Below are 19,674 nucleotides of genomic sequence, written 5' to 3' on the forward strand. Positions count from 1 at the left end.
AAAACTATATGCCAACAAATTAGACAACCTAGAGGAAATGGATAAATTCCTAGAAACATATAACCTACCAAAACTGAAGCAGATAGAAATAGAAAATCTGAACAGACCAATTACCAGTAAGGAGATTGAATCCAAGAGTCCAAAAACTCCAAACAAACAAAAATCCAGGACCAGACAGCTTCAAGGGGAATCTTTCAAATATTTAAGGAAGAGTTAATACATATTCTTCTCAAAATAGTCCAAAAAATAGAAGGAAAACTTCCAAATTCATTCTATGAAGCCAGTAGCACCCTGATAGCAAGCCAATATCTCTCATGAACATAGATGCAAAAATCCTCAAAATACTAGCAAACTTAATCCAACAATACATTAAAAAAATCATTCACCATGATCAAGTGAGATTTATTCGTGAGATACAAGTGTGGTTGAATATTCATAAATCAACTTGATACATCACATCAATAAGAAAAAGATAAAAACCCTATGATCAGTTCAATAGATGCAGAAAAGAATTTGACAAATTACAGCATCCATTAATGATAAAAGCTCTCCACAAAGTGGGTTTGGGGCACCTGGGTGGCTCAGTCAGATGAGCATCTGACTTTTGGTTTTTGTTCAGGTCATTATTTCGATATCATAAGATAAGCCCCACATCAGGCTCCATGCTGAGTGTGAAGCCTGCTTAATATCCTCTCTCTCCCTCTGCCCCTCCCTCCAAACTTAATCTCTCTCAAAAAAAAAAAAAAAAAAGAAGAAGAAGAAGAAGGTTTAGAGGGAACATACCTCAACATAATAAAGGCCATATGAAAAACCCAAAGCTGCCATCATCCTTAATGGGGAAAAACTGAGAGCTTTTCCCTTAAGATCAGGGAGAAGACAAGGTTGTCCACTGTCACTTTTATTCAACGTAGTACTGAAAGTCCAAGACACAGCAACAAAAATACGACAAAAAGAAACAAAAGGCATCCAAATTCATAAGGAAGAAGTATAACTGTCACTATTTGCATATGTCATGATACTATATACAGAAAACCCTCAAGGATCTACCAAAAACTACTAGAACTGACAAATGAATCCAGTAAAGTTACAGGACACAAAATAAATGTGCAGAAATCTGTCACTTCTCTATACACTAATAATTAAGCAGCAGAAAGAGAAATTAAGAAAACAACCCCATTTATAATTGCACCAAAAAATAAGAGACCTAGGAATAAGCCAACCAAAGAGGTCAAAGATCTGTATTCTGAAAACTATAAAACCCTGATGAAAGAAATTGGAGGACACAAGAAGTGGAAAGACATTCCATGCTCATGGATTGGAAGAACAAATATTGTTAAAATGTCTACACTATCTAGAGCAATCCACAGGTTTAATGTGATCCCTATGAAAATACCAACATTTTTCATAGAGCTAGAACAAACAATCCTAAAATTTATATGGAAGCACAAAAGACCCCAAGTAGCCAAAGCGATTTTGAAAAAGAAAAGCAAAGGTGGAAGCATCACAGTTCTGAATTTCAAGTTATATTACAAAGTGGCAGTAATCAAAACAATATGGTCCTGACACAAAAATAGACATCAAGATCAATAGAACAGAATAGAAAACCCAAAATAAACACATACTTATATGGTCAATTAATCTTTGACAAAGCTGGAAAGAATACTCAATGAGAAAAAGACCATGTCTTCAACAAATGGTGTTGGGAAAACTGGACAGATACACACAAAAGAATGAAAATGGACCATTTTCTTACAACATAAAAAAAAAAAAAACTTAAAATGTATTAAAGACCTAAATGTGAGACCTGAAACCATAAAAATCCTAGACAAGAACATAGGCAGTGATCTCTCTGACATTAACCTTGACAATATATTTCTAAAATATGTCTCCTGAGGGAAGGGAAATAAAAGCAAAAATAAATTATAGGGATACATACAATGAAAGTTTCTGCATAGCAAAAGAAACAATCAACAAAACTAAAAAGAAGCCTACTGAATGGGAAAAGATATTTGCCAAGGACTTATCGGACAAAGGGTTAGTTTCCAAAATATATAAAGAACTGATACAACTCAATACCCCTCCCCCCAAAAATAATGCAGTTAAAAAATGGGTAGAGGGGCGCCTGGGTGGCTCAGTGGGTTAAGCCGCTGCCTTCGGCTCAGGTCATGATCTCAGGGTCCTGGGATCGAGTCCCGCATCAGGCTCTCTGCTCAGCAGCGAGCCTGCTTCCCTCTCTCTCTCTCTGCCTGCCTCTCTGTCTACTTGTGATCTCTCTCTGTCAAATAAATAAATAAAATCTTTTAAAAAAAAAAAATGGGTAGAAGACATGAACAGGCATTTCTCCAAAGAAGACATCCAGATGACCAACAAACACATGAAAATATGCTCAACATCATTCATCATCAGGGAAATGCAAATCAAAACTACAATGGAATGTCACCTCACACCTGTCAGAATGGCTAAAATAAAAAAATTTTTAAAAAAAGAAGAAGAAACAAGTGCTGGCAAGGATGTGGAGAAAAAAGAGCCCTTGTGCACTGTTGGTGGGAATGCAAACTGGTGCAGCCAGTATGGAAAATAGTATGGAGGTTCCTCAAAAAAATTAAAAACAGTACTACCTACAATCTAGGAATAGGACTACTGGGTATTTATCCAGAAAAAAAAAAGAAAAGATTCAAAGGAATACATGCACTCTGGTGTTCATTGCAGCATTATTTATAATAGCCAGACTGTGGAAGCAGCCCAAATGTTCATCAGCTGATGAATGGATAAAGAAGAGGATATGTGTGTGTGCGTGTGTGTGTGTGTGTGTGTGTGTGTGTGTACACACTGTGGAATTTATTTGGCCATAAAAAAAAATGAAATCTTTAAAAAGAATGAGATCTTGCCATTTGCAACAACATGGATGAAGCTAGAGAGTATATCACTAAATGAAATAAGTCAGAGAAAGACAAATACCATATGATCTCATGCATATGTGGAATTTAAGAAACAAATGAGCAAAGGTGAGGGCAGGGGGTGAGGAGAGAGGGAGAAACCAAGAAACAGACCCTTAACTATAGAGAAGAAACTGATGGTTACCCAAGGGGAGGTGGGTTGGAAGATGAGTGAAATAGGTGATAGGGATTAAGGAGTGCATTTGTATTGTTGAGCACTGGCTGATATATGGAATTCTTGAATCACCTTATTGTACAACTGAAACTAATATAAAACTGCATCATAACTATACTGGAATTAAAATAAAAGCTTAAAAACTCAGTGGAGGGTCTCAATGACAGAATGGAGGGGACAGGGAAAAGAATCAATAAAATGAAGATAGGAAAATAAAAATTACTCAATCTAAACACCAATGGGCCTTAATAAAGGCTTGTGCCATGGGTCCTGTCTCTCTCTATCTCCCTGTACCTGCCTCGACTTCTCCATATGGTGCCTCAAGGCATGCTGTGGACTTCCTCCAGGACTTATGAATAACATATTTCTCTATTTCAATTTCTCTTGTGGTCTTTTGTTGAATGCATTCAGCTCATCATCCAGCACCCTGTGCTCTACTTAGCAAATGTTGACAAAGTCATATAACAGTCTTCCAGTCTTTCTCCACCTTTTGTGTTTTGAATTGGGTGTTTTATATGACTCTATTTTCTCTCCTTTCTTAGCACATCAGTAATAATTTTTTTACCAGTTGTCTTAGAGTTTACAATATATATTTACAACTAATCCAAGTCTACTTTTTTTTTTAAAGATTTTATTTATTTATTTGACAGACAGAGATCACAAGTAGGCAGAGAGGCAGGCGGGGGAGGGGTTAGGAAGCAGGTTCCCTGCTGAACAGAGAGCCCGATGTGGGGCTCGATCTCAAGACCCTGAGATCATGACCTGAGCCGAAGAGAGAGGCTTAACCCACTGAGTCACCCAGGCGCCCCCCAAGTCTACTCTCAAATGGATACCACTACACAGATAGTGTGAGTCCCTTATAATAAGAAAATAATCATTTTTATCTCTGTATCATTGCTTTCATTCATTTTATTTATATATATAAGCAGCCATAAATGTGTGTACACACACACACACACACACACACACACAAGAGATGTACATAGGCATGCATAATCAAATACACTGCTGCTTTATTGTTGCCCATTGGCCAAGATAGACCACATTCTAGGCCATAAAACCCACCTTAACACTTAAAATAATAGAAATCATACCATGTATGCTCTTAGGCCATGACAGAATTAGATTAGAATCAATAATAGGAAAATCTCAAAATACATAGAGGTTAAACAATATACATCTACATAATACTTGGGTCAAATAAGAAATCTCAAGGGAAATTTTAAAATATTTTAAACCAAATGAAAATAAAAATATAACTTACCAAATTTTTGTGACACACTGAAAGTAGTGCTTAGGAGATTTGTAGCATTTGATTATATACACATTAGAAAAGAAGATCTAAAAGCAATAATCTTAGTTTCACCTTAAGAAACTAGGAAAAAAAGAGCAAATTAAGTCCAAAGTAAGCAGAAGAAAATAGATATTAAGAAATAGAGCAGAAGTCAGTGAACATGAAAATAGGAAATCAGTAGAGAAAATCAAACTAAGATGGTTCTTTGAAAAGATCAGTAAAATCAATAAGCCTCTACCCAAGCTAACTAAGGAAAACAAAACAAAACAAAACAACACCAAAGACACAAATTACTAATAATCAGATATTAAAGAGGAGATACTATAGATCCCATGGAAATTAAAAGGACAAAAAAGGAATACTGTGAACAAATGCTATGCCCACAAATGTGATAACCTAGATGAAATGGTCAAATTCCTTGAAAAAGACAATCTGCCAAAACTCACTCAAGAATAAATAGACAATCTGAATAGGTCTATCAAGGGAACTAAATCCATAATTAATAACCTTCTAAATATATGTAGAGCAAATATTTAAATGGGGGAATATATGTAGTGAATTATAAGTGGAGAAAGATAAAGACATGTTAAAGTAAGGTCTCTACAATCCAATTGGACATAAAATAAAGAAAAAAGTAAACAAAATTTTCAGTCTACTGGTGTCTGCATTTAATATTTGGAATGTATTTATATATACAAATATTTATATATAATTTTATATTGTATATTGAAATATATACTAATACCTAGAGCAACTACTAAAAACGCTATACAAAATGATAAAAAACACTAGATACATTAAAATGGAATTCTTAAAAATGTCTCAGTATGCCTAGGGAGGTTTAAAAAAAGTTAAAAAACGAAAGAGAGCAAAAAGAAAACAAAAATAAAATGGTAAAACCTTACATAACAATAATTATATTAAATGTAAATGGTGTAAATATACCAACTGGAGGACAGATTGACTAAATGAATTTAGATTCATGATTCAATAATATGCTGTCTACAAACTCATCAAACATAAGGGCTAGGCAGGCTGAAAGTCAAAGGATGGAAAAAGATATCACACAGAAAATATAAGAAAAGTGGTAGTGGCTATATTAATACCAAAGTTACTTCAGCGCAAAGAAAATTACTGGAGACAGAAAGAGAGATTATGTAATGATAAAAGGGTCGATCCACCAAGAAGACATAGCAATGTATATGCACCAAATGAGTCAGAAAAAGATATGAAACAAAAATTGATAAGACTAAAAGGAAAAATAAAAAAGTCTGCAATTATAGTTGGAGATTTTAACTCCTCTCTCTCAACAATTGATAGAGCAACTAATAGGAAAAGCAGCAAATATATATATAGAGAGAGATATCTATATCTATCTATCTATCTATCTATCTATCTATAGATATCTCCATAACACCATCAAGCAAGAGTATCTAACCCACATTTATGGAACATCTATCCAACAAGAGCAGAATACACATTCTTTTCACATTCCCCTAGAATATATACCAAAATAGACTATATCTTGGGCCATAAACAAACCTCAACATTATTTTTAAAAACTGAAATCAAAAACAATGTTTTATGCAACTTTAATGGAACAAACATCAGAGAGATAACAGAAAATCTCTAAATACTATGATAACCCATGTATCAAAAAGAAGTCTCAAGGAAAATTATAAGCTACACTGAACTGAAAGAAAATGAAAATACAAAATATCCAAATTTGGTGGACACAGTCAAAGCGGCACTGAAAAATGTATAACACTAAACCCAAAGAGTATAATAGAAAAAAATCTCAAATCAATTATTGAAGCCCCACCTCAAGGACATAAAAAAGAAAAGCAAAATAAACCCAAAGCAAGCAGAAAGAAAATTAAAACTCCATGAAAATGAAAACAGAAAAAAAAAAAGAGAGAAAATTGGTTAAACAAGACACTCATTCTTTAAACAGATCAACAAAATCTGAAGCTTGAATGAGACTAATGAACAAAAAAAGAGAAGACACAAATCACCAATATCAGGAATGGAATGAGATATCACTATAGACACTGCAGACATCAAAAGGATAGTAAGGGAATATGATAATCAACTCTACACATATAAATTTGGCACTTAGATGAAATGTAGTAATTCCTCAAGAAACACAAACCAGCACAATTTATTGAAATTATTGAAAATAATTTCAATCATCCTATAACTATTAAGAAAATTTAATGCATAATTTAAAACTCCCAAAAAAGAAATCTCCAAGCCCAGTTGGTTTGATGTAAATTCTATATAATCTCTTCCAAAGAATACAAGAGGAAGAAACATTCCCAAATTCACATTATAAAGTTAATGTTATCCTGATAACAAACAAGATAAAAACATTACCAAAAAATGCAATTTAATATCCTTTATGAATATAGATGATGCAAAAATCCTTACAATCTTAACGAACAGAATTTAACAATATGTAAAAAGAATTATAAGCTATAACCAAGTGGGGTTCATTCCAGAAATGCAAGTCTGAATATTTGAAATTCAGTGTAATCTTTCAAATTAACAGGGTACCAAAAAAAAAAAAAAAATCACATGATCATATCAATTGTGCAGAAAAAGCAGTCAACAAAATTTAACACCTATTCATGATAAAAAAAAAAAGAACTCAGAAAATTAGGCATAGAAGAGAATCTCCTCAGCTTGCTAAACAGCATCTATAAAAATCCTATAGCTAAATTTTACTTAATACTCAAAGACTGAAGGCATTCTCCCTAAGATCGGAAACAAGGCAAGAGTATCAGCTCTCACCGCTCTTATTTAACATTCTACTGGAAATTCAAGCCACCACTGAAAGGCAAGAAAGGGAAACAAAAGGCATAAAGATCAGAAAAGAAGAAATAGAACTTCCCCTATTTGCAGATAGCATGATTGTCTACATAGAAAATCCCAAAGAATCTATAAAATGATGATGATGATTGTAATAATAAGTAGAAGTAGTAGTGAGTTCAGCAAGGTTGCAAGACACAAGGTAAATATGCAAAACTCAATTATGTTACTATACACTAGCAGTGATCAAGGACACTGAAATTTAAAATACAGTACCATTTATAATTACTTAAAAAAAAAAGGAAACACTTTGCTATGAATCTAACAAAACATGATAGAATTTGCATGCCAAAAACTACAAAACAATAAAGAAGGAAATCAAAGATCTAAATAAATGGTGGGACATACTGTGTTCATAAACTTGAAGACTCAGCATAGGGTTGTCATCAATCTCTCAAAATTGAATACAAGCTTAATGCAATTCCTATTAAAATTCCAGGAAGGTTTTTCATACATGAAGACAAGACCATTCTAAAATGTATATGGAAAGACAAAGAAAACAGAATAGCTAAAACACTTTAGGAAAAGAATGAAAGGGGATGAATCAGTCTATTTAATTTCAAGACTTTATTAGACTTTATTACCTACAATAATCAAGACTTTGTGATATTGATGGAGTGGCATACACATAGTTCAATGAAACAAAATAGAAAACTCCAGAAATAAACCCACATAAACAAGTTCAAATGATGTTTTATAAAGAACCAAAAGCAATTCAATGCTTTTAAAGAGGAAAGATATACTCTTCAACAAATGGCGTTGGAGCATTTGGACACACATAGAAAAAAAAAATCCTGACTTAAGTATCACTCTTTATTCAAAAGCTGACTAAGGGTCACCTAGGTGGCTCAGTCATTAGGCATCTGCCTTCAGCTTAGGTCATGATCCCAGGGTCCTGGGATTGAGCCCCAAATCGAGCCCCACATTAGGCTCCTTGCCTGGCAGGAAGCCTGCTTTCCCTCCCTCTCTCCCACTCTCCCACTCGCCCTCTCCCTCTTCTCCCACTCCCCTTGCTCATGTTCCTGCTCTCGCTGTCTCTCTCTCTCTGTCAAATAAATAAATAAAATCTTTAAAAAAAATGCTGACTAAAACTATAAAATATAAAACTATAAAGCTTCTAGAAGAAAATCTTTGGGATTTTAGTCTTTGCAAAGAGCTTTTAAAACTTGATACCAAAAACATGATCCAAAAAGTCTAACTGGCAAATTAGACTTGAAAATTAAAAACATTTGCTTTGTGAAAGATTCTGTTGCAAAGGATGAAAAGACAAGTTACAGTGCAAAAGAAAAATATTTGCAAACTACATATCCAAGAAAGGATTAATATTTAGATTATATAAAGAACTCTCAAAATTCAACAGTTAAAAAGTAGTTAAGCCAATTTGAAAGTGGGCAAAAGACAGGAAAAGACATTTCACCAAAGAGGATGGCAAGTAAACACATTAAGAGATGTTGAACATCACTGGCCACTAGGGAAATGCAAATTAAAACCACAATAAGATAAATCATTGCACACCTATCAAAATAACTAAAATAGAAAATAGTGGCAACACTAAATTCTGGCGAGGATCTCTCATACATTGCTAGTAGGAATATAAAATGGTACAGTCACTGTGGAAAACAATATGACAGTTTTGGGGGATGAGGGGGTTGGGGTTTTTTTTTTTGAGGGAGAGAAAGAGCATGTGTGTCAGGGGAAAGGGGCAGAGAGAGAGGGAGAGAGAGAATCTTAAGCAGGCTCCACACCCAGCAGGGAGCCCGATGCAGGACTTAATCTCACCACCCTGAGATCATGACCTGCGTTAAATTGAGTTGGACGCTTAACTGACTGAGCCTCCCAGGCACCCTGACAGTTTCCTTATAAAACTAGATATTCATCTACCATATAACCTAGCAATTGTATTCCTTGCCATTTTTTCCAGAGAAATGAAGTCTTATGTCCACACAAAAACCTGTACACAATTGTCCATAGCAATTTAATCCATAAAAGCCAAAAATGGGAAGTAATCTAGGTACCCTTCAAAGGGTGAATCCTTAAACAAACTGTGGTACATGGGTTACTACTCAGCAATGAAAGAGACAACCTGCTGATACAACAACCTGAATAGGTCTCTAGAGAACTCTAGAGTTGCCATGTATATGACCTTCTTAAAATGACAAAATTTTACGAATGGACAATACATTAGTTGTTGCCAGCGCTTCAGGGATGAGAAACCTGAAGAAAAATGGGTGTAGTTATAAAAGGACAACATGTGAGATCTGTGTGGTAATGGAGCTGTTCCGTGTCTTAACTGTATCAGTGTCAATATCCTGGCTGTGGTATTCTACAGTTTTGCAGGATGTTACCATTGGCGCAAACTGAGAGTACATAGGTTCTCCTTGTACTACTTCTCACTCAGACGTATGAATGCGCACTTACCTCAAAATTAAAGTTTTAGAAAAATATATTTAAGCCCTCAGATAAATTATGTCATTAAATGTTGAAAAATAGGCTGCCTGGTTGGCTCAGTTGGTTGAGTGACTGCCTTCTGCCCAGGTCATGATCCTGGACTCTCAAGATGGAGTCCTGCATTGGGCTCCCTGCTCGGCTAGGGGTCTGCTTCTCCCTCTGACTTTCCCCCTCTCACACTCACCCTCTCTCATTCTCTCTCACTCTCAAATAAATAAAATCTTTTTTTAAAATGTTGAAAAAAATTTTTTAAAAAAAACATGATACATGGTTTCCTGGACAAAGTCATAAGAAGGTTTTGTAATTATTCTTTAACTCTATACTAAATATGGCAAAAAGTGTTATCATTAGGGGAGTTTTCAATCAAGAGCTGATAATATGGTTTAGTACAAAGTTTTTTTGCACATTTTATAATTTCTCAAGGGTAGGGGCCTCATATTTTCACATTGTACTTCTATGACGAAAATATGGAATAAAATTCCAAATTCGCTAAATGAAAAAGGAAGAATGTGGGGCTCGTCTGCTTGAATGCAGGCCAAAAGCTAAAGGAAATTGATATATTATGAATAACAGAAACAACTCCGTTTCAGAAACTAAGTTTATTTTAGAAATTAATTTCAAGCCTATTTGAAAATAATTGTCATTCTAATAAGAATTAAAATTCAAACCATTTTGGATGATAAATATTTAAAAGCATTTGGTCTGGAAACTAAATGGAACAGAGCAAAGAAACTAATGTTATCAAATCCACTGTGGTGGAGTAAAATGTCTGTTTTGCCGAGAGGATTTTGGTCCATACTGCTAATCTCTAGAAACACATTCTCACTCTGTAACCACCATCATAGTCATATAAACATGATATTTATTCCTGAAGAATATGATTCTTATTTCATCTCCATTTTCTCTTCTTAATAATCATCTTTAAAAGCTTTACTAAAAAATCCTTTGAGCACCCAATTCCTAAGGCATGAACATATGCAAACAAACTCCTGTCAATATACCTAATCCCCTCTCCGTGATCCAGACTACAAGAAATCCGATAGGCAGTCCCAATTCAATTCTTCTTAGTGTAGTTTACCCACGCTTTCACGTTTGAGGTCAACTTCCTCTCGCTGCCATTATTGGAAAGAAACCACCTTGGTTCCCGTGGTACATACTAAACTGGGCAGGCTTAGTAAGGAGCGTGAACCAGCAGGAAAAGTGAATTTCAGAAAAGTATCAGTCACGTTTGAGGGTAAAATTAGAACTTAACTGAGCTTCCATTAACTTTATATCTTAGTTGTTGTATTAGTTTGCTAGGGCGACTATAACGAAGTACCACAGACTGAGTGGCTTAAACAACAGAAACTGATCATCTTGCAGTTCTGGAAGCTGGAAGTTCTAAGATCAAACTGTCAGGGAGTTGGTTCCTTCTGAGAGTCAGGAGGAAGAATCAGTTCCATGCCTCTCTAGCTTCCAGGGTTTGTTGGCAGTTTTTATCATACCTTGGCTTATAGGAATATCACCCCAATCTCTGCCTTTGTTTTCACATGGCACTCTCCCTGTGTGTCTATCCAAATTTCCCCTTTTTATGAGAACACCAATCATTTTGGATTAGGACCCATCCTAATGACTTCATTTTAGCTTGACTGTCTCTGTAAAAAAAAGGTCACATTCAGAAGTACTGGAGTTAAGACTTTAACATATGGATTTTGAGAGAACACAATTCAACTCAATCCAGTACTGTTTGATTTTAATTGACTTGGGAAGGAAAGGGATCACCCAAATCTTCACATTTCCTCTCATTTCCTTCCCCTCTACCACATCTGAATGACTCCCCTTTCAAAGCTTTATCAGGCCACTGCTGCGTAGTAGTCTCTTATTATTATCCTCTCTCACTAAATTTGCTCATGTTAAGCCTTTGATTACTTCTTTCCTTATTTTACCCCCATTTCTAACTTTTGCCCTAAACTTCAGTTCCTTTCTTAGCAATGCCTTTGGTCTCATGGTAGCCCTCACACAATAAATGGAAGGCAGGAATGTTGCTTTCACCTTGGCTCATATGCCTTCAATTACCATGTGAAAATAGGTTGAATCTCTGTGCAAATGAAGGCACAGTCAACACCTCAAAATGATGGAGAATTAATGGTAATCCTCCTTCAAATGAAAGCTCTTAAATGAACAGAATGTCACCTGACCCAAGGGCATCCCTATGCTTTCCACCTACATATAAGATACAAAGCAATTTAAAGTAAAAGATTATTGCAGTAAATATTCAAGTATCTTTCAGCATGCCTATATTTAAAGTAATTATGAGTGGTTGTATGTGGGAAAACATATTATTTTTATCTAATAAAATGTTTCATTTTATCCTGAAATCCAGTAGAAAATTATAAGTTTTGATATGCTGGAAAAATGCAAAATTATTAACTGAAAAGAAATATTTTAGTGCCAGTACATAATCTTGCACAGTTATAAGATGAAAAGGAAATGAATGTTCTGTGAACTACCTTCTGCTATTAAGTTAATCCATAATAGGGGCCCTGTGCACGCAAGATACAATTCTGATACATCTACAGAAGAAAATATAGGTCTTTTAGATGTGATAATCTTATAAATGGGACACAGAGGAGGCTCAAGAATCTCAGTATCTATGGGTGTTTATAGTAATTAGTTCAGTCCTTTCAGTATATAAAAAACTACAATAGACACTGTTAGATCCCTCTCATTTCCATAGTGCTTTTCCATGTAGTACAGGCAAAATGCAATATGCCCTCCTTCCATGGAGCACATTTCTGTGGAATGAATCCTGGTCAAACCGAACACCATGGAATTAGTACTTTAAAGTTGGAATGAATTTTTAAAATTTATTGAGTCCAACCCCTGGCTCACACATGACTCACAAATATTTCATGCTCTCCAGAAGAGTCATCTAATGTTTGATTTCCAATCTCCGTGATGGGGACAGAGATAAAAAATGAAAGTCCCTTTCATTTTTATACAATAGTGAAAAGAACAGTTATACCTCATATCTATTCTTTCACTCATTTGATTACTCATTCAGTTATTCATTGACTCAGCAAATATTTACTGAGAACCTACTATGAAGCCACCAGGCACTACACAATGTAACTGCTATTAAAATCTTCCTGGATGGCTTAAACACTTATAAAGATCTTTTCACGAACATTAAGCCATTTAATCCCCACAAAAACCCTGTCAAGTAGAGAATGATTATCATTATTAATTCACAATTTATATGAGAGATGAGAAAGTTAAAGGTCAGAAGTTAAGTCACATGACTAGCGGAAGATTCAAGAATCAAGCTCTCTAATTGTACACAGCACTCTTTCCACTGTATCAGCTCACACAAAACAAATCCACCACCCCTTCCACATAACTACCTTGAAATACTTGGACACCACAGACTCCTGTTACAATTCCAGGAGCTATCCAGATCCTTCAACTTTCCTACTGGTACTGAAATGATCTTTTTTTTTTTTTAATTTATTTTTTTAAGATTTTTTATTTATTTACTTGACAGATCACAAGCAGGCAGAGAGGCAGGCAGAGGGAGGAAGGAAAGCAGGCTCCCTGCTGAGCAGAGAGTCCACCTTGGGGCTCCATCTCAGGACCCTGGGATCATGACCTGAGCCAAAGGCAGAGGCTTTAACCCACTGAGCCACCCAGGTGCCCCTGGAATGATCTTTTTAAATGTAAGTTTGGTCACATTTTTCTTTGCTGAAAATACCTAAATGGATTTCTAATCCCTTAACGTGTCCCACATACCTTTGACTGATCTGGTGTCACTTGCATCTCTAATTCTGTCTCCTATCACTGCATTCGCCTCAGTGTGTAGTACATCTTTCAGTTATCTGAACACAGCAGCGCAGTGTTCTCAGCACCCTTGATCTTCTTAATGATAGGCCACGTGATGGAATACTCCCATTGGAACCCTTAAATTTCCTCTGGATTTCACGTTCCACATCAGTGCCTCAGGGACATCTTCCTTTATAATCCAGACCAGGTTAGGTCTCTCAGTAACATATATATACATATATATTCCCACAGCAGCCCATTCATCTCATTGCAAATTGTAATTTTTTTTTTTTACCTAATTGTTCATAGTGATTTCTTTAATATCTGTCTTCCCATCTGGGTTTTAAGGTCTCTAAGGCAGGAGTGAGGTCCATGTTTTCCACTACTCCCAGAATCTAGGATATGGTAGACTCTCCATAATTCTTCTCTCTGATAATAGAGCTAAAGACATTCAGCAACAAAATTGTTTTTCCATATTCGCAGTGATACCTGGTATGCAGCACATCAGAAGGCTTCCTTTTCTCTTACAAATTAAATAATCATCACTTTCACGTGCCATCATTCGATCATCATTATTCATATATAATCTTCTTACAGTTTGGAGTTAGGTCCTTCATGCCTCCAGAACCAAGCACGTGATGTGACCTGAGCAGAGAAGGGATAAAAGTATTAGTCTCCTTTGAAACAGATACATTTTACCTGAAAGGTTTTTTTTTTTTATATTTTTATAGAGATATAATTGATATATAATATTATATTAGTTTCAGGTGTACAACATAATGATATTCATATACATTGTGAAGTGTAAGTCTAATTAACATCCATCACCACACATAGTTACAAGTTTTTTTCTTCTTTTTTTTGTTTTGTTTTGCTTTAAAGATTTTATTTATTTGTCAGAGAGAGAGGGGGGAAGCACAAGTAGGGGGAGTAGGAAGCAGAGAGAGAAGCAGGTTCCCCACCTGCAAGGAGCCCAACTTGGGACTCGATCCCCGGACCCTGGGATCATGACCTGAGCTTAAAGGCACATGCTTAACAGACTGAGACACCCAGGCATCCCACCTTCACCCAGTCCTGAGAAGCATCAGCTTCTGCCTAACTGCAACCTCTAACTTCCTCTCCCTAAACTACTCCTTATTTGATTTAATTGACTTAGCCACCCAGGCATCCCTACAAGTTTTTTTCTGGTGATGAGAACTTCTCAGATTGAATCTCTCATCAACTTTTGAATATACAGTACTATATTATTAACAGTAGTCACCATGCTGTACATTACATCCCCACAACTTATTTACTTCATAACTGGAAGTTTGCATCTTTGACTACCTTCATCTATTTTGCCCACCTCCTCCCATCCCCTGCACTTCTGGCAACCACCAGTCTGTTCTCTGTGTCTATGAACATGGTTGTCTTTCTCTGACTTATTTCACTTAGCATAATGCCTTCAAGTTCCATTCATGCTGTTGCAAATAACAAGATTTCTTTCTTTTTTCTGGCTGAATAATATTCGTGTGTGTGTGTGTGTCTGTGTGTCTATGTGTGTGACATTTTCTTTATTCAGGCATCCACCGATGAACATGTATGAGACAGACACATTGCTATCTACAAGCAGACTGGTTTCCAGGGAGGCAACCAGAGAATACTGTTGATTTATATTGAACTTGCTACTAATACGTGCTATCAGAAACTCTTCTCTCCTCTCCTTTCTCTGTCCCCTCCTAATTCTGACTTTTATATAGTGGAATTTGGAGACCTGATCGCAAGACTTTAATGTGTGGCAACTACAATTAGTGTAGGTACTGAGCCAGGATCTGTGAGGCCAAAAACAGAGTGTCTATTAATGCTGTTTATCTTTTTATTTTACTTCACTTCTGTATTTTTTTCATTTAGTTATCTTTTTTCTATTTACTGAGTACATACTTCCAGATTCAAGTATTAATGCTACTATTAAATAATAGTGATTCAGACCTATGCAAATACTCCACACAAATTAATTTAATCTTACTAGGATCCTGTGAAGCAATTGATAGAAAAAGAAACTTAGGTTTTAAAAAGTTAAATAAAATTATACGAAGTCACACAACAAGAAAATGCGGGAGCTGGAATTCCAAACAGGTATACCGGACATTGATCCAGTACTGTATCTCTGTACTAATCACCTTTTTACTCTGAATAACTGAAAACATTGTTTTTGTTTTTCTTAGCACTTTTTAACTGCTAGAATGCTTTTCACATGGTAGGCTGCAAAATGGTAGGTTGTTGGTTTTTTTTTTTTAATTTGGAGTTTTGATCATCCTGGTTTTTAGCCTAGTACTAGACTATTATTATAGGACCATTTTTAATTAATTTCTGATTATGTGAGCTTTTTTCCATTTCTTATATTTGTCACAAATCAGACTCACTTCTTTCCCCTACAACTGTTCATCTAGTTGCATTTATTATCTCACTAAAAATCATCATTATCTCAAGTTAGAACTTTCACAGTCATTCCAAATTTTGCATGCCTTCTTGTCCCAACACAGAACTTTTCATCAAGTCTGTAGAGCTTTCTTCCTAAATATCCCTTAAGTTCTTGATTCAGGTCCTCATAATATTCTCCATATCCTGTTACACTGGTCCCCTAATTGATTCACCTGCCTCTAGTTTCCCTGGCTACATTCCACTCCACGTAATGGTACCAGATTTACTTTCTAACCACATGGCTAAATATTTTTCCATTCTTACAAGCTGACCCCAATCAATATTTCCATCTGTATGTATCTCTATTCCCAGCCCCCCGATGCCCACATCTATGCTAGAAGAAACTTATCCCCATCAAATAGCCCGTGTTCTTTCACAACCTTGCTCTGATGGAATCCCCTTCCCTCTGTCTGGAATGCACTTCTTGTCCTGGCAAAGAGCCAGCTCCTATCTCCCCAATGCACGCCTGTGTTCCTTCAAGTAGAATTCACTGTTCTGACATTTTTGCCAATAGGAATTTTCATATATAATTCTTACAGAAGCAGTTATGCTTTATTGCAATCATTTTTTGTTAAGCCTCTCCTGCATGAATATGAGTTCCTCATAAACAAATATCTTGATATTTTTGCTTATCACCCTATTACAGTGCCAAACACATAGTATATGTCCGATAAATATTTGCATGAAAAAACAAATGTGCTCCATTTGAAATCTGAGCTGATTAGAAATTTTCCTCTAATATAAGTTGGTCTGTTTAGTTACCTCCCCATTTCTCACTCATTTGGTATTTGTTTTTATACTATTAAAATTTCAATTTTGAGATCTCCTATTGCTTCTCAGGCTGTCTTCTCTTTTAAAATTGCATAGCTCTGAACTTCATTCTGAACTTCTTGAATCTACACGAAATCCTGACTGAGAGATTTTTGTGTATAAGATTTAAGGGTCCTGAGAAACTCATTGATAATAATTTCCTTACTCTTTGATGTGAATTATGACTGATGGCCGTATGATAGGTGAGAATCTGCCCTCTCACTGAGACCTTCAGTCCCCTTGATCATCTGACATCCCAGAATTCTCTGCAAGCTCATTTGGTCTGATGTCCATAGCCCTGTAAAGCCAAGTCAGCACTGGCACATAGATACGTTAAAAAAAAAAAAAAAAAAGCCATCTTTCCATTTTACAAATGGGAAAATTAGACCCAGAATGACCAAGTAGACTATCTGATACAGTTAAGCAAGTAGATTCTGTACCGAAAAGAAAGTCTAATAAGGCCTCTGCTCCAAAAACTGGCTCATTTCCCTTCCTTACATGCTTACATATTTCTTTGTGTTTTATTTCCCTAAGGACTTTATAGAAATTTCTATCATTTGCAATCTGTTCTTCTTAGTTATATGAATCTATTTTCTCTTCAACTAGCATTTTTCTTTCCTTGACTTAAAAAAAGGAAATAAAGAACCAGTTTTACTAAAAACATGTTGCAGCTCTCCTACACTTCAGAAAGTATAGAAGCTAAAATTGACTTACTTTACTGCATAGTGTGTCATTCATCTAATGGTGTAATCTAAGAGAATAACCTCTGATTTGAAAAATGTGAGGACTCATGTAAGATTGGACTAACTTAGATGTGATGTGAGTACAAGTCATGGAATTTTTTGGCTTGGTGTGTCCTTGGAAATTATCCAGGCGAACCCTTTCTTCATCAAAGGTCAGTTAAGCTAAAGCTCAGAGAGGCCAAGTGACTGCTGTGGGGTCACAGATCAGGGTTATAAGCACAAGCAGAACAAGCAGAACTCAATACTCCGGACTCTTTCTTTACTCGGTGCCTTTTGTACCTTAGTCCATTTTGAATCTGGAGACCACACCTTGTTAGTACCTTGCCTGGAGACTCTCAAAGCTAAACCGTGATGATCGAATGATGGCACGTGAAAGTGATGATTATTTAATTTGTAAGAGAAAAGGAAGCCTTCTGATGTGCTGCATACCAGGTATCACTGCGAATATGGAAAAACAATTTTGTTGCTGAATGTCTTTAGCTCTATTATCAGAGAGAAGAATTATGGAGAGTCTACCATATCCTAGATTCTGGGAGTAGTGGAAAACATGGACCTCACTCCTGCCTTAGAGACCTTAAAACCCAGATGGGAAGACAGATATTAAAGAAGGTATGTGCTATCGTGAGTGCTGTGAAGTGTGTAAACCTGGCGATTCACAGACCTGTACCCCTGGGGATAAAAATACATTATATGTTTATTAAAAAAAAAAAAAATTTGGAAGGGGAGGCGAACCATAAGAGACTATGGACTCTGAAAAACAACCTGAGGGTTTTGAAGGGTCAGGGGTGGGAGGTTGGGGGAACAGGTGGTGGGTAATAGGGAGGGCACGTATTGCGTGGAGCACTGGGTGTTGTGCAAAAACAATGAATACTGTTACGCTGAAAAAATAAATAAAATGGGAAAAAAAAAAGAAATCATTATGAACAATTAGGTAAAAAAAAAAAAGAAATTACAATTTGCAATGAGATGAATGGGCTGCTGTGGGAATATATATGTATATATATATATATATGTTACTGAGAGACCTAACCTGGTCTGGATTATAAAGGAAGATGTCCCTGAGGCACTGATGTGGAACGTGAAATCCAGAGGAAATTTAAGGGTTCCAATGGGAGTATTCCATCACGTGGCCTATCATTAAGAAGATCAAGGGTGCTGAGAACACTGCGCTGCTGTGTTCAGATAACTGAAAGATGTACTACACACTGAGGCGAATGCAGTGATAGGAGACAGAATTAGAGATGCAAGTGACACCAGATCAGTCAAAGGTATGTGGGACACGTTAAGGGATTAGGAGTCCATTTAGGTATTTTCAGCAAGGAAAAATGTGACCAAACTTACATTTAAAAAGATCATTCCAGTACCAGTAGGAGAATGGGTTGAAAGGACAGCACGCAGACAGGCTAGGTAGGAGGTAAACACCCAGGCCAGGCTAAGACAGGTAGGTAGCATACACTCTGGACCTCCAGCTTAGTTTAGCAGTACTCTCTGTCCCACCCAGACCTCCTGTGCTACTTCTTTGTCTTTTTTAATGAAAGGCAACCCAGTTAGTCGACACTGCTATCAATAAATATAATTTAAACAGGAGAAAAGACAGCAGCCACCTAATGGATATTTTAAAGCAATTATCATCGAAAGAAGCCTTTTTTGTTGCATTAGGATTGTAATTTTAAATTGTATTTGGACTAATTGCAAACATTCTCATTGTAAAGAGCGTTGATTTAAATGATACATTTTCAGTGCATAAACATGAGTGAGTCATCAACTCAACTATTGAAGTAATGGTAAAGTGCCATCCATTATGTTTGTTTTGATTGTGCTCTGTGTTAATTTTTTACTTAGGATTTTGGTATAAGTTGGATAGTATCAATGTACGGAATATATAGAATAATTCACTGGCTTCACGACAGTCCAAAAATATTCTGTCAAATTATTTTGACGACTGCCACAATGATCAGACACCATAACAACTTTTGGAGAAATTTACCTGAAGTGATTTTAGGTTTTCAAAAAGAATTGTTTTCACATAAATAAATTATCTTATTGTCTTAAGGAAACCTACAGACAATTTACATCACCTGGTGTGATAAAAGATCCAAGCATAACATATAGATGAGTGCTACCATTTATTATTCTCTT

At 35.9% G+C, this 19,674-nt stretch overlaps 1 protein-coding gene across 1 annotated transcript in view; it reads left to right on the top strand.

Moving 5' to 3' along the window:
- SPATA16 (spermatogenesis associated 16) overlaps positions 1-19,674 on the top strand; it is a 236,938-nt gene that overhangs the window by 216,161 nt on the left and 1,103 nt on the right. The gene's annotated exons all lie outside the window — the stretch shown is intronic.

The sequence above is a fragment of the Meles meles genome, chromosome 4 (genome assembly GCF_922984935.1).
Source record: "Meles meles chromosome 4, mMelMel3.1 paternal haplotype, whole genome shotgun sequence".
Lineage (NCBI taxonomy): Eukaryota > Metazoa > Chordata > Mammalia > Carnivora > Mustelidae > Meles > Meles meles.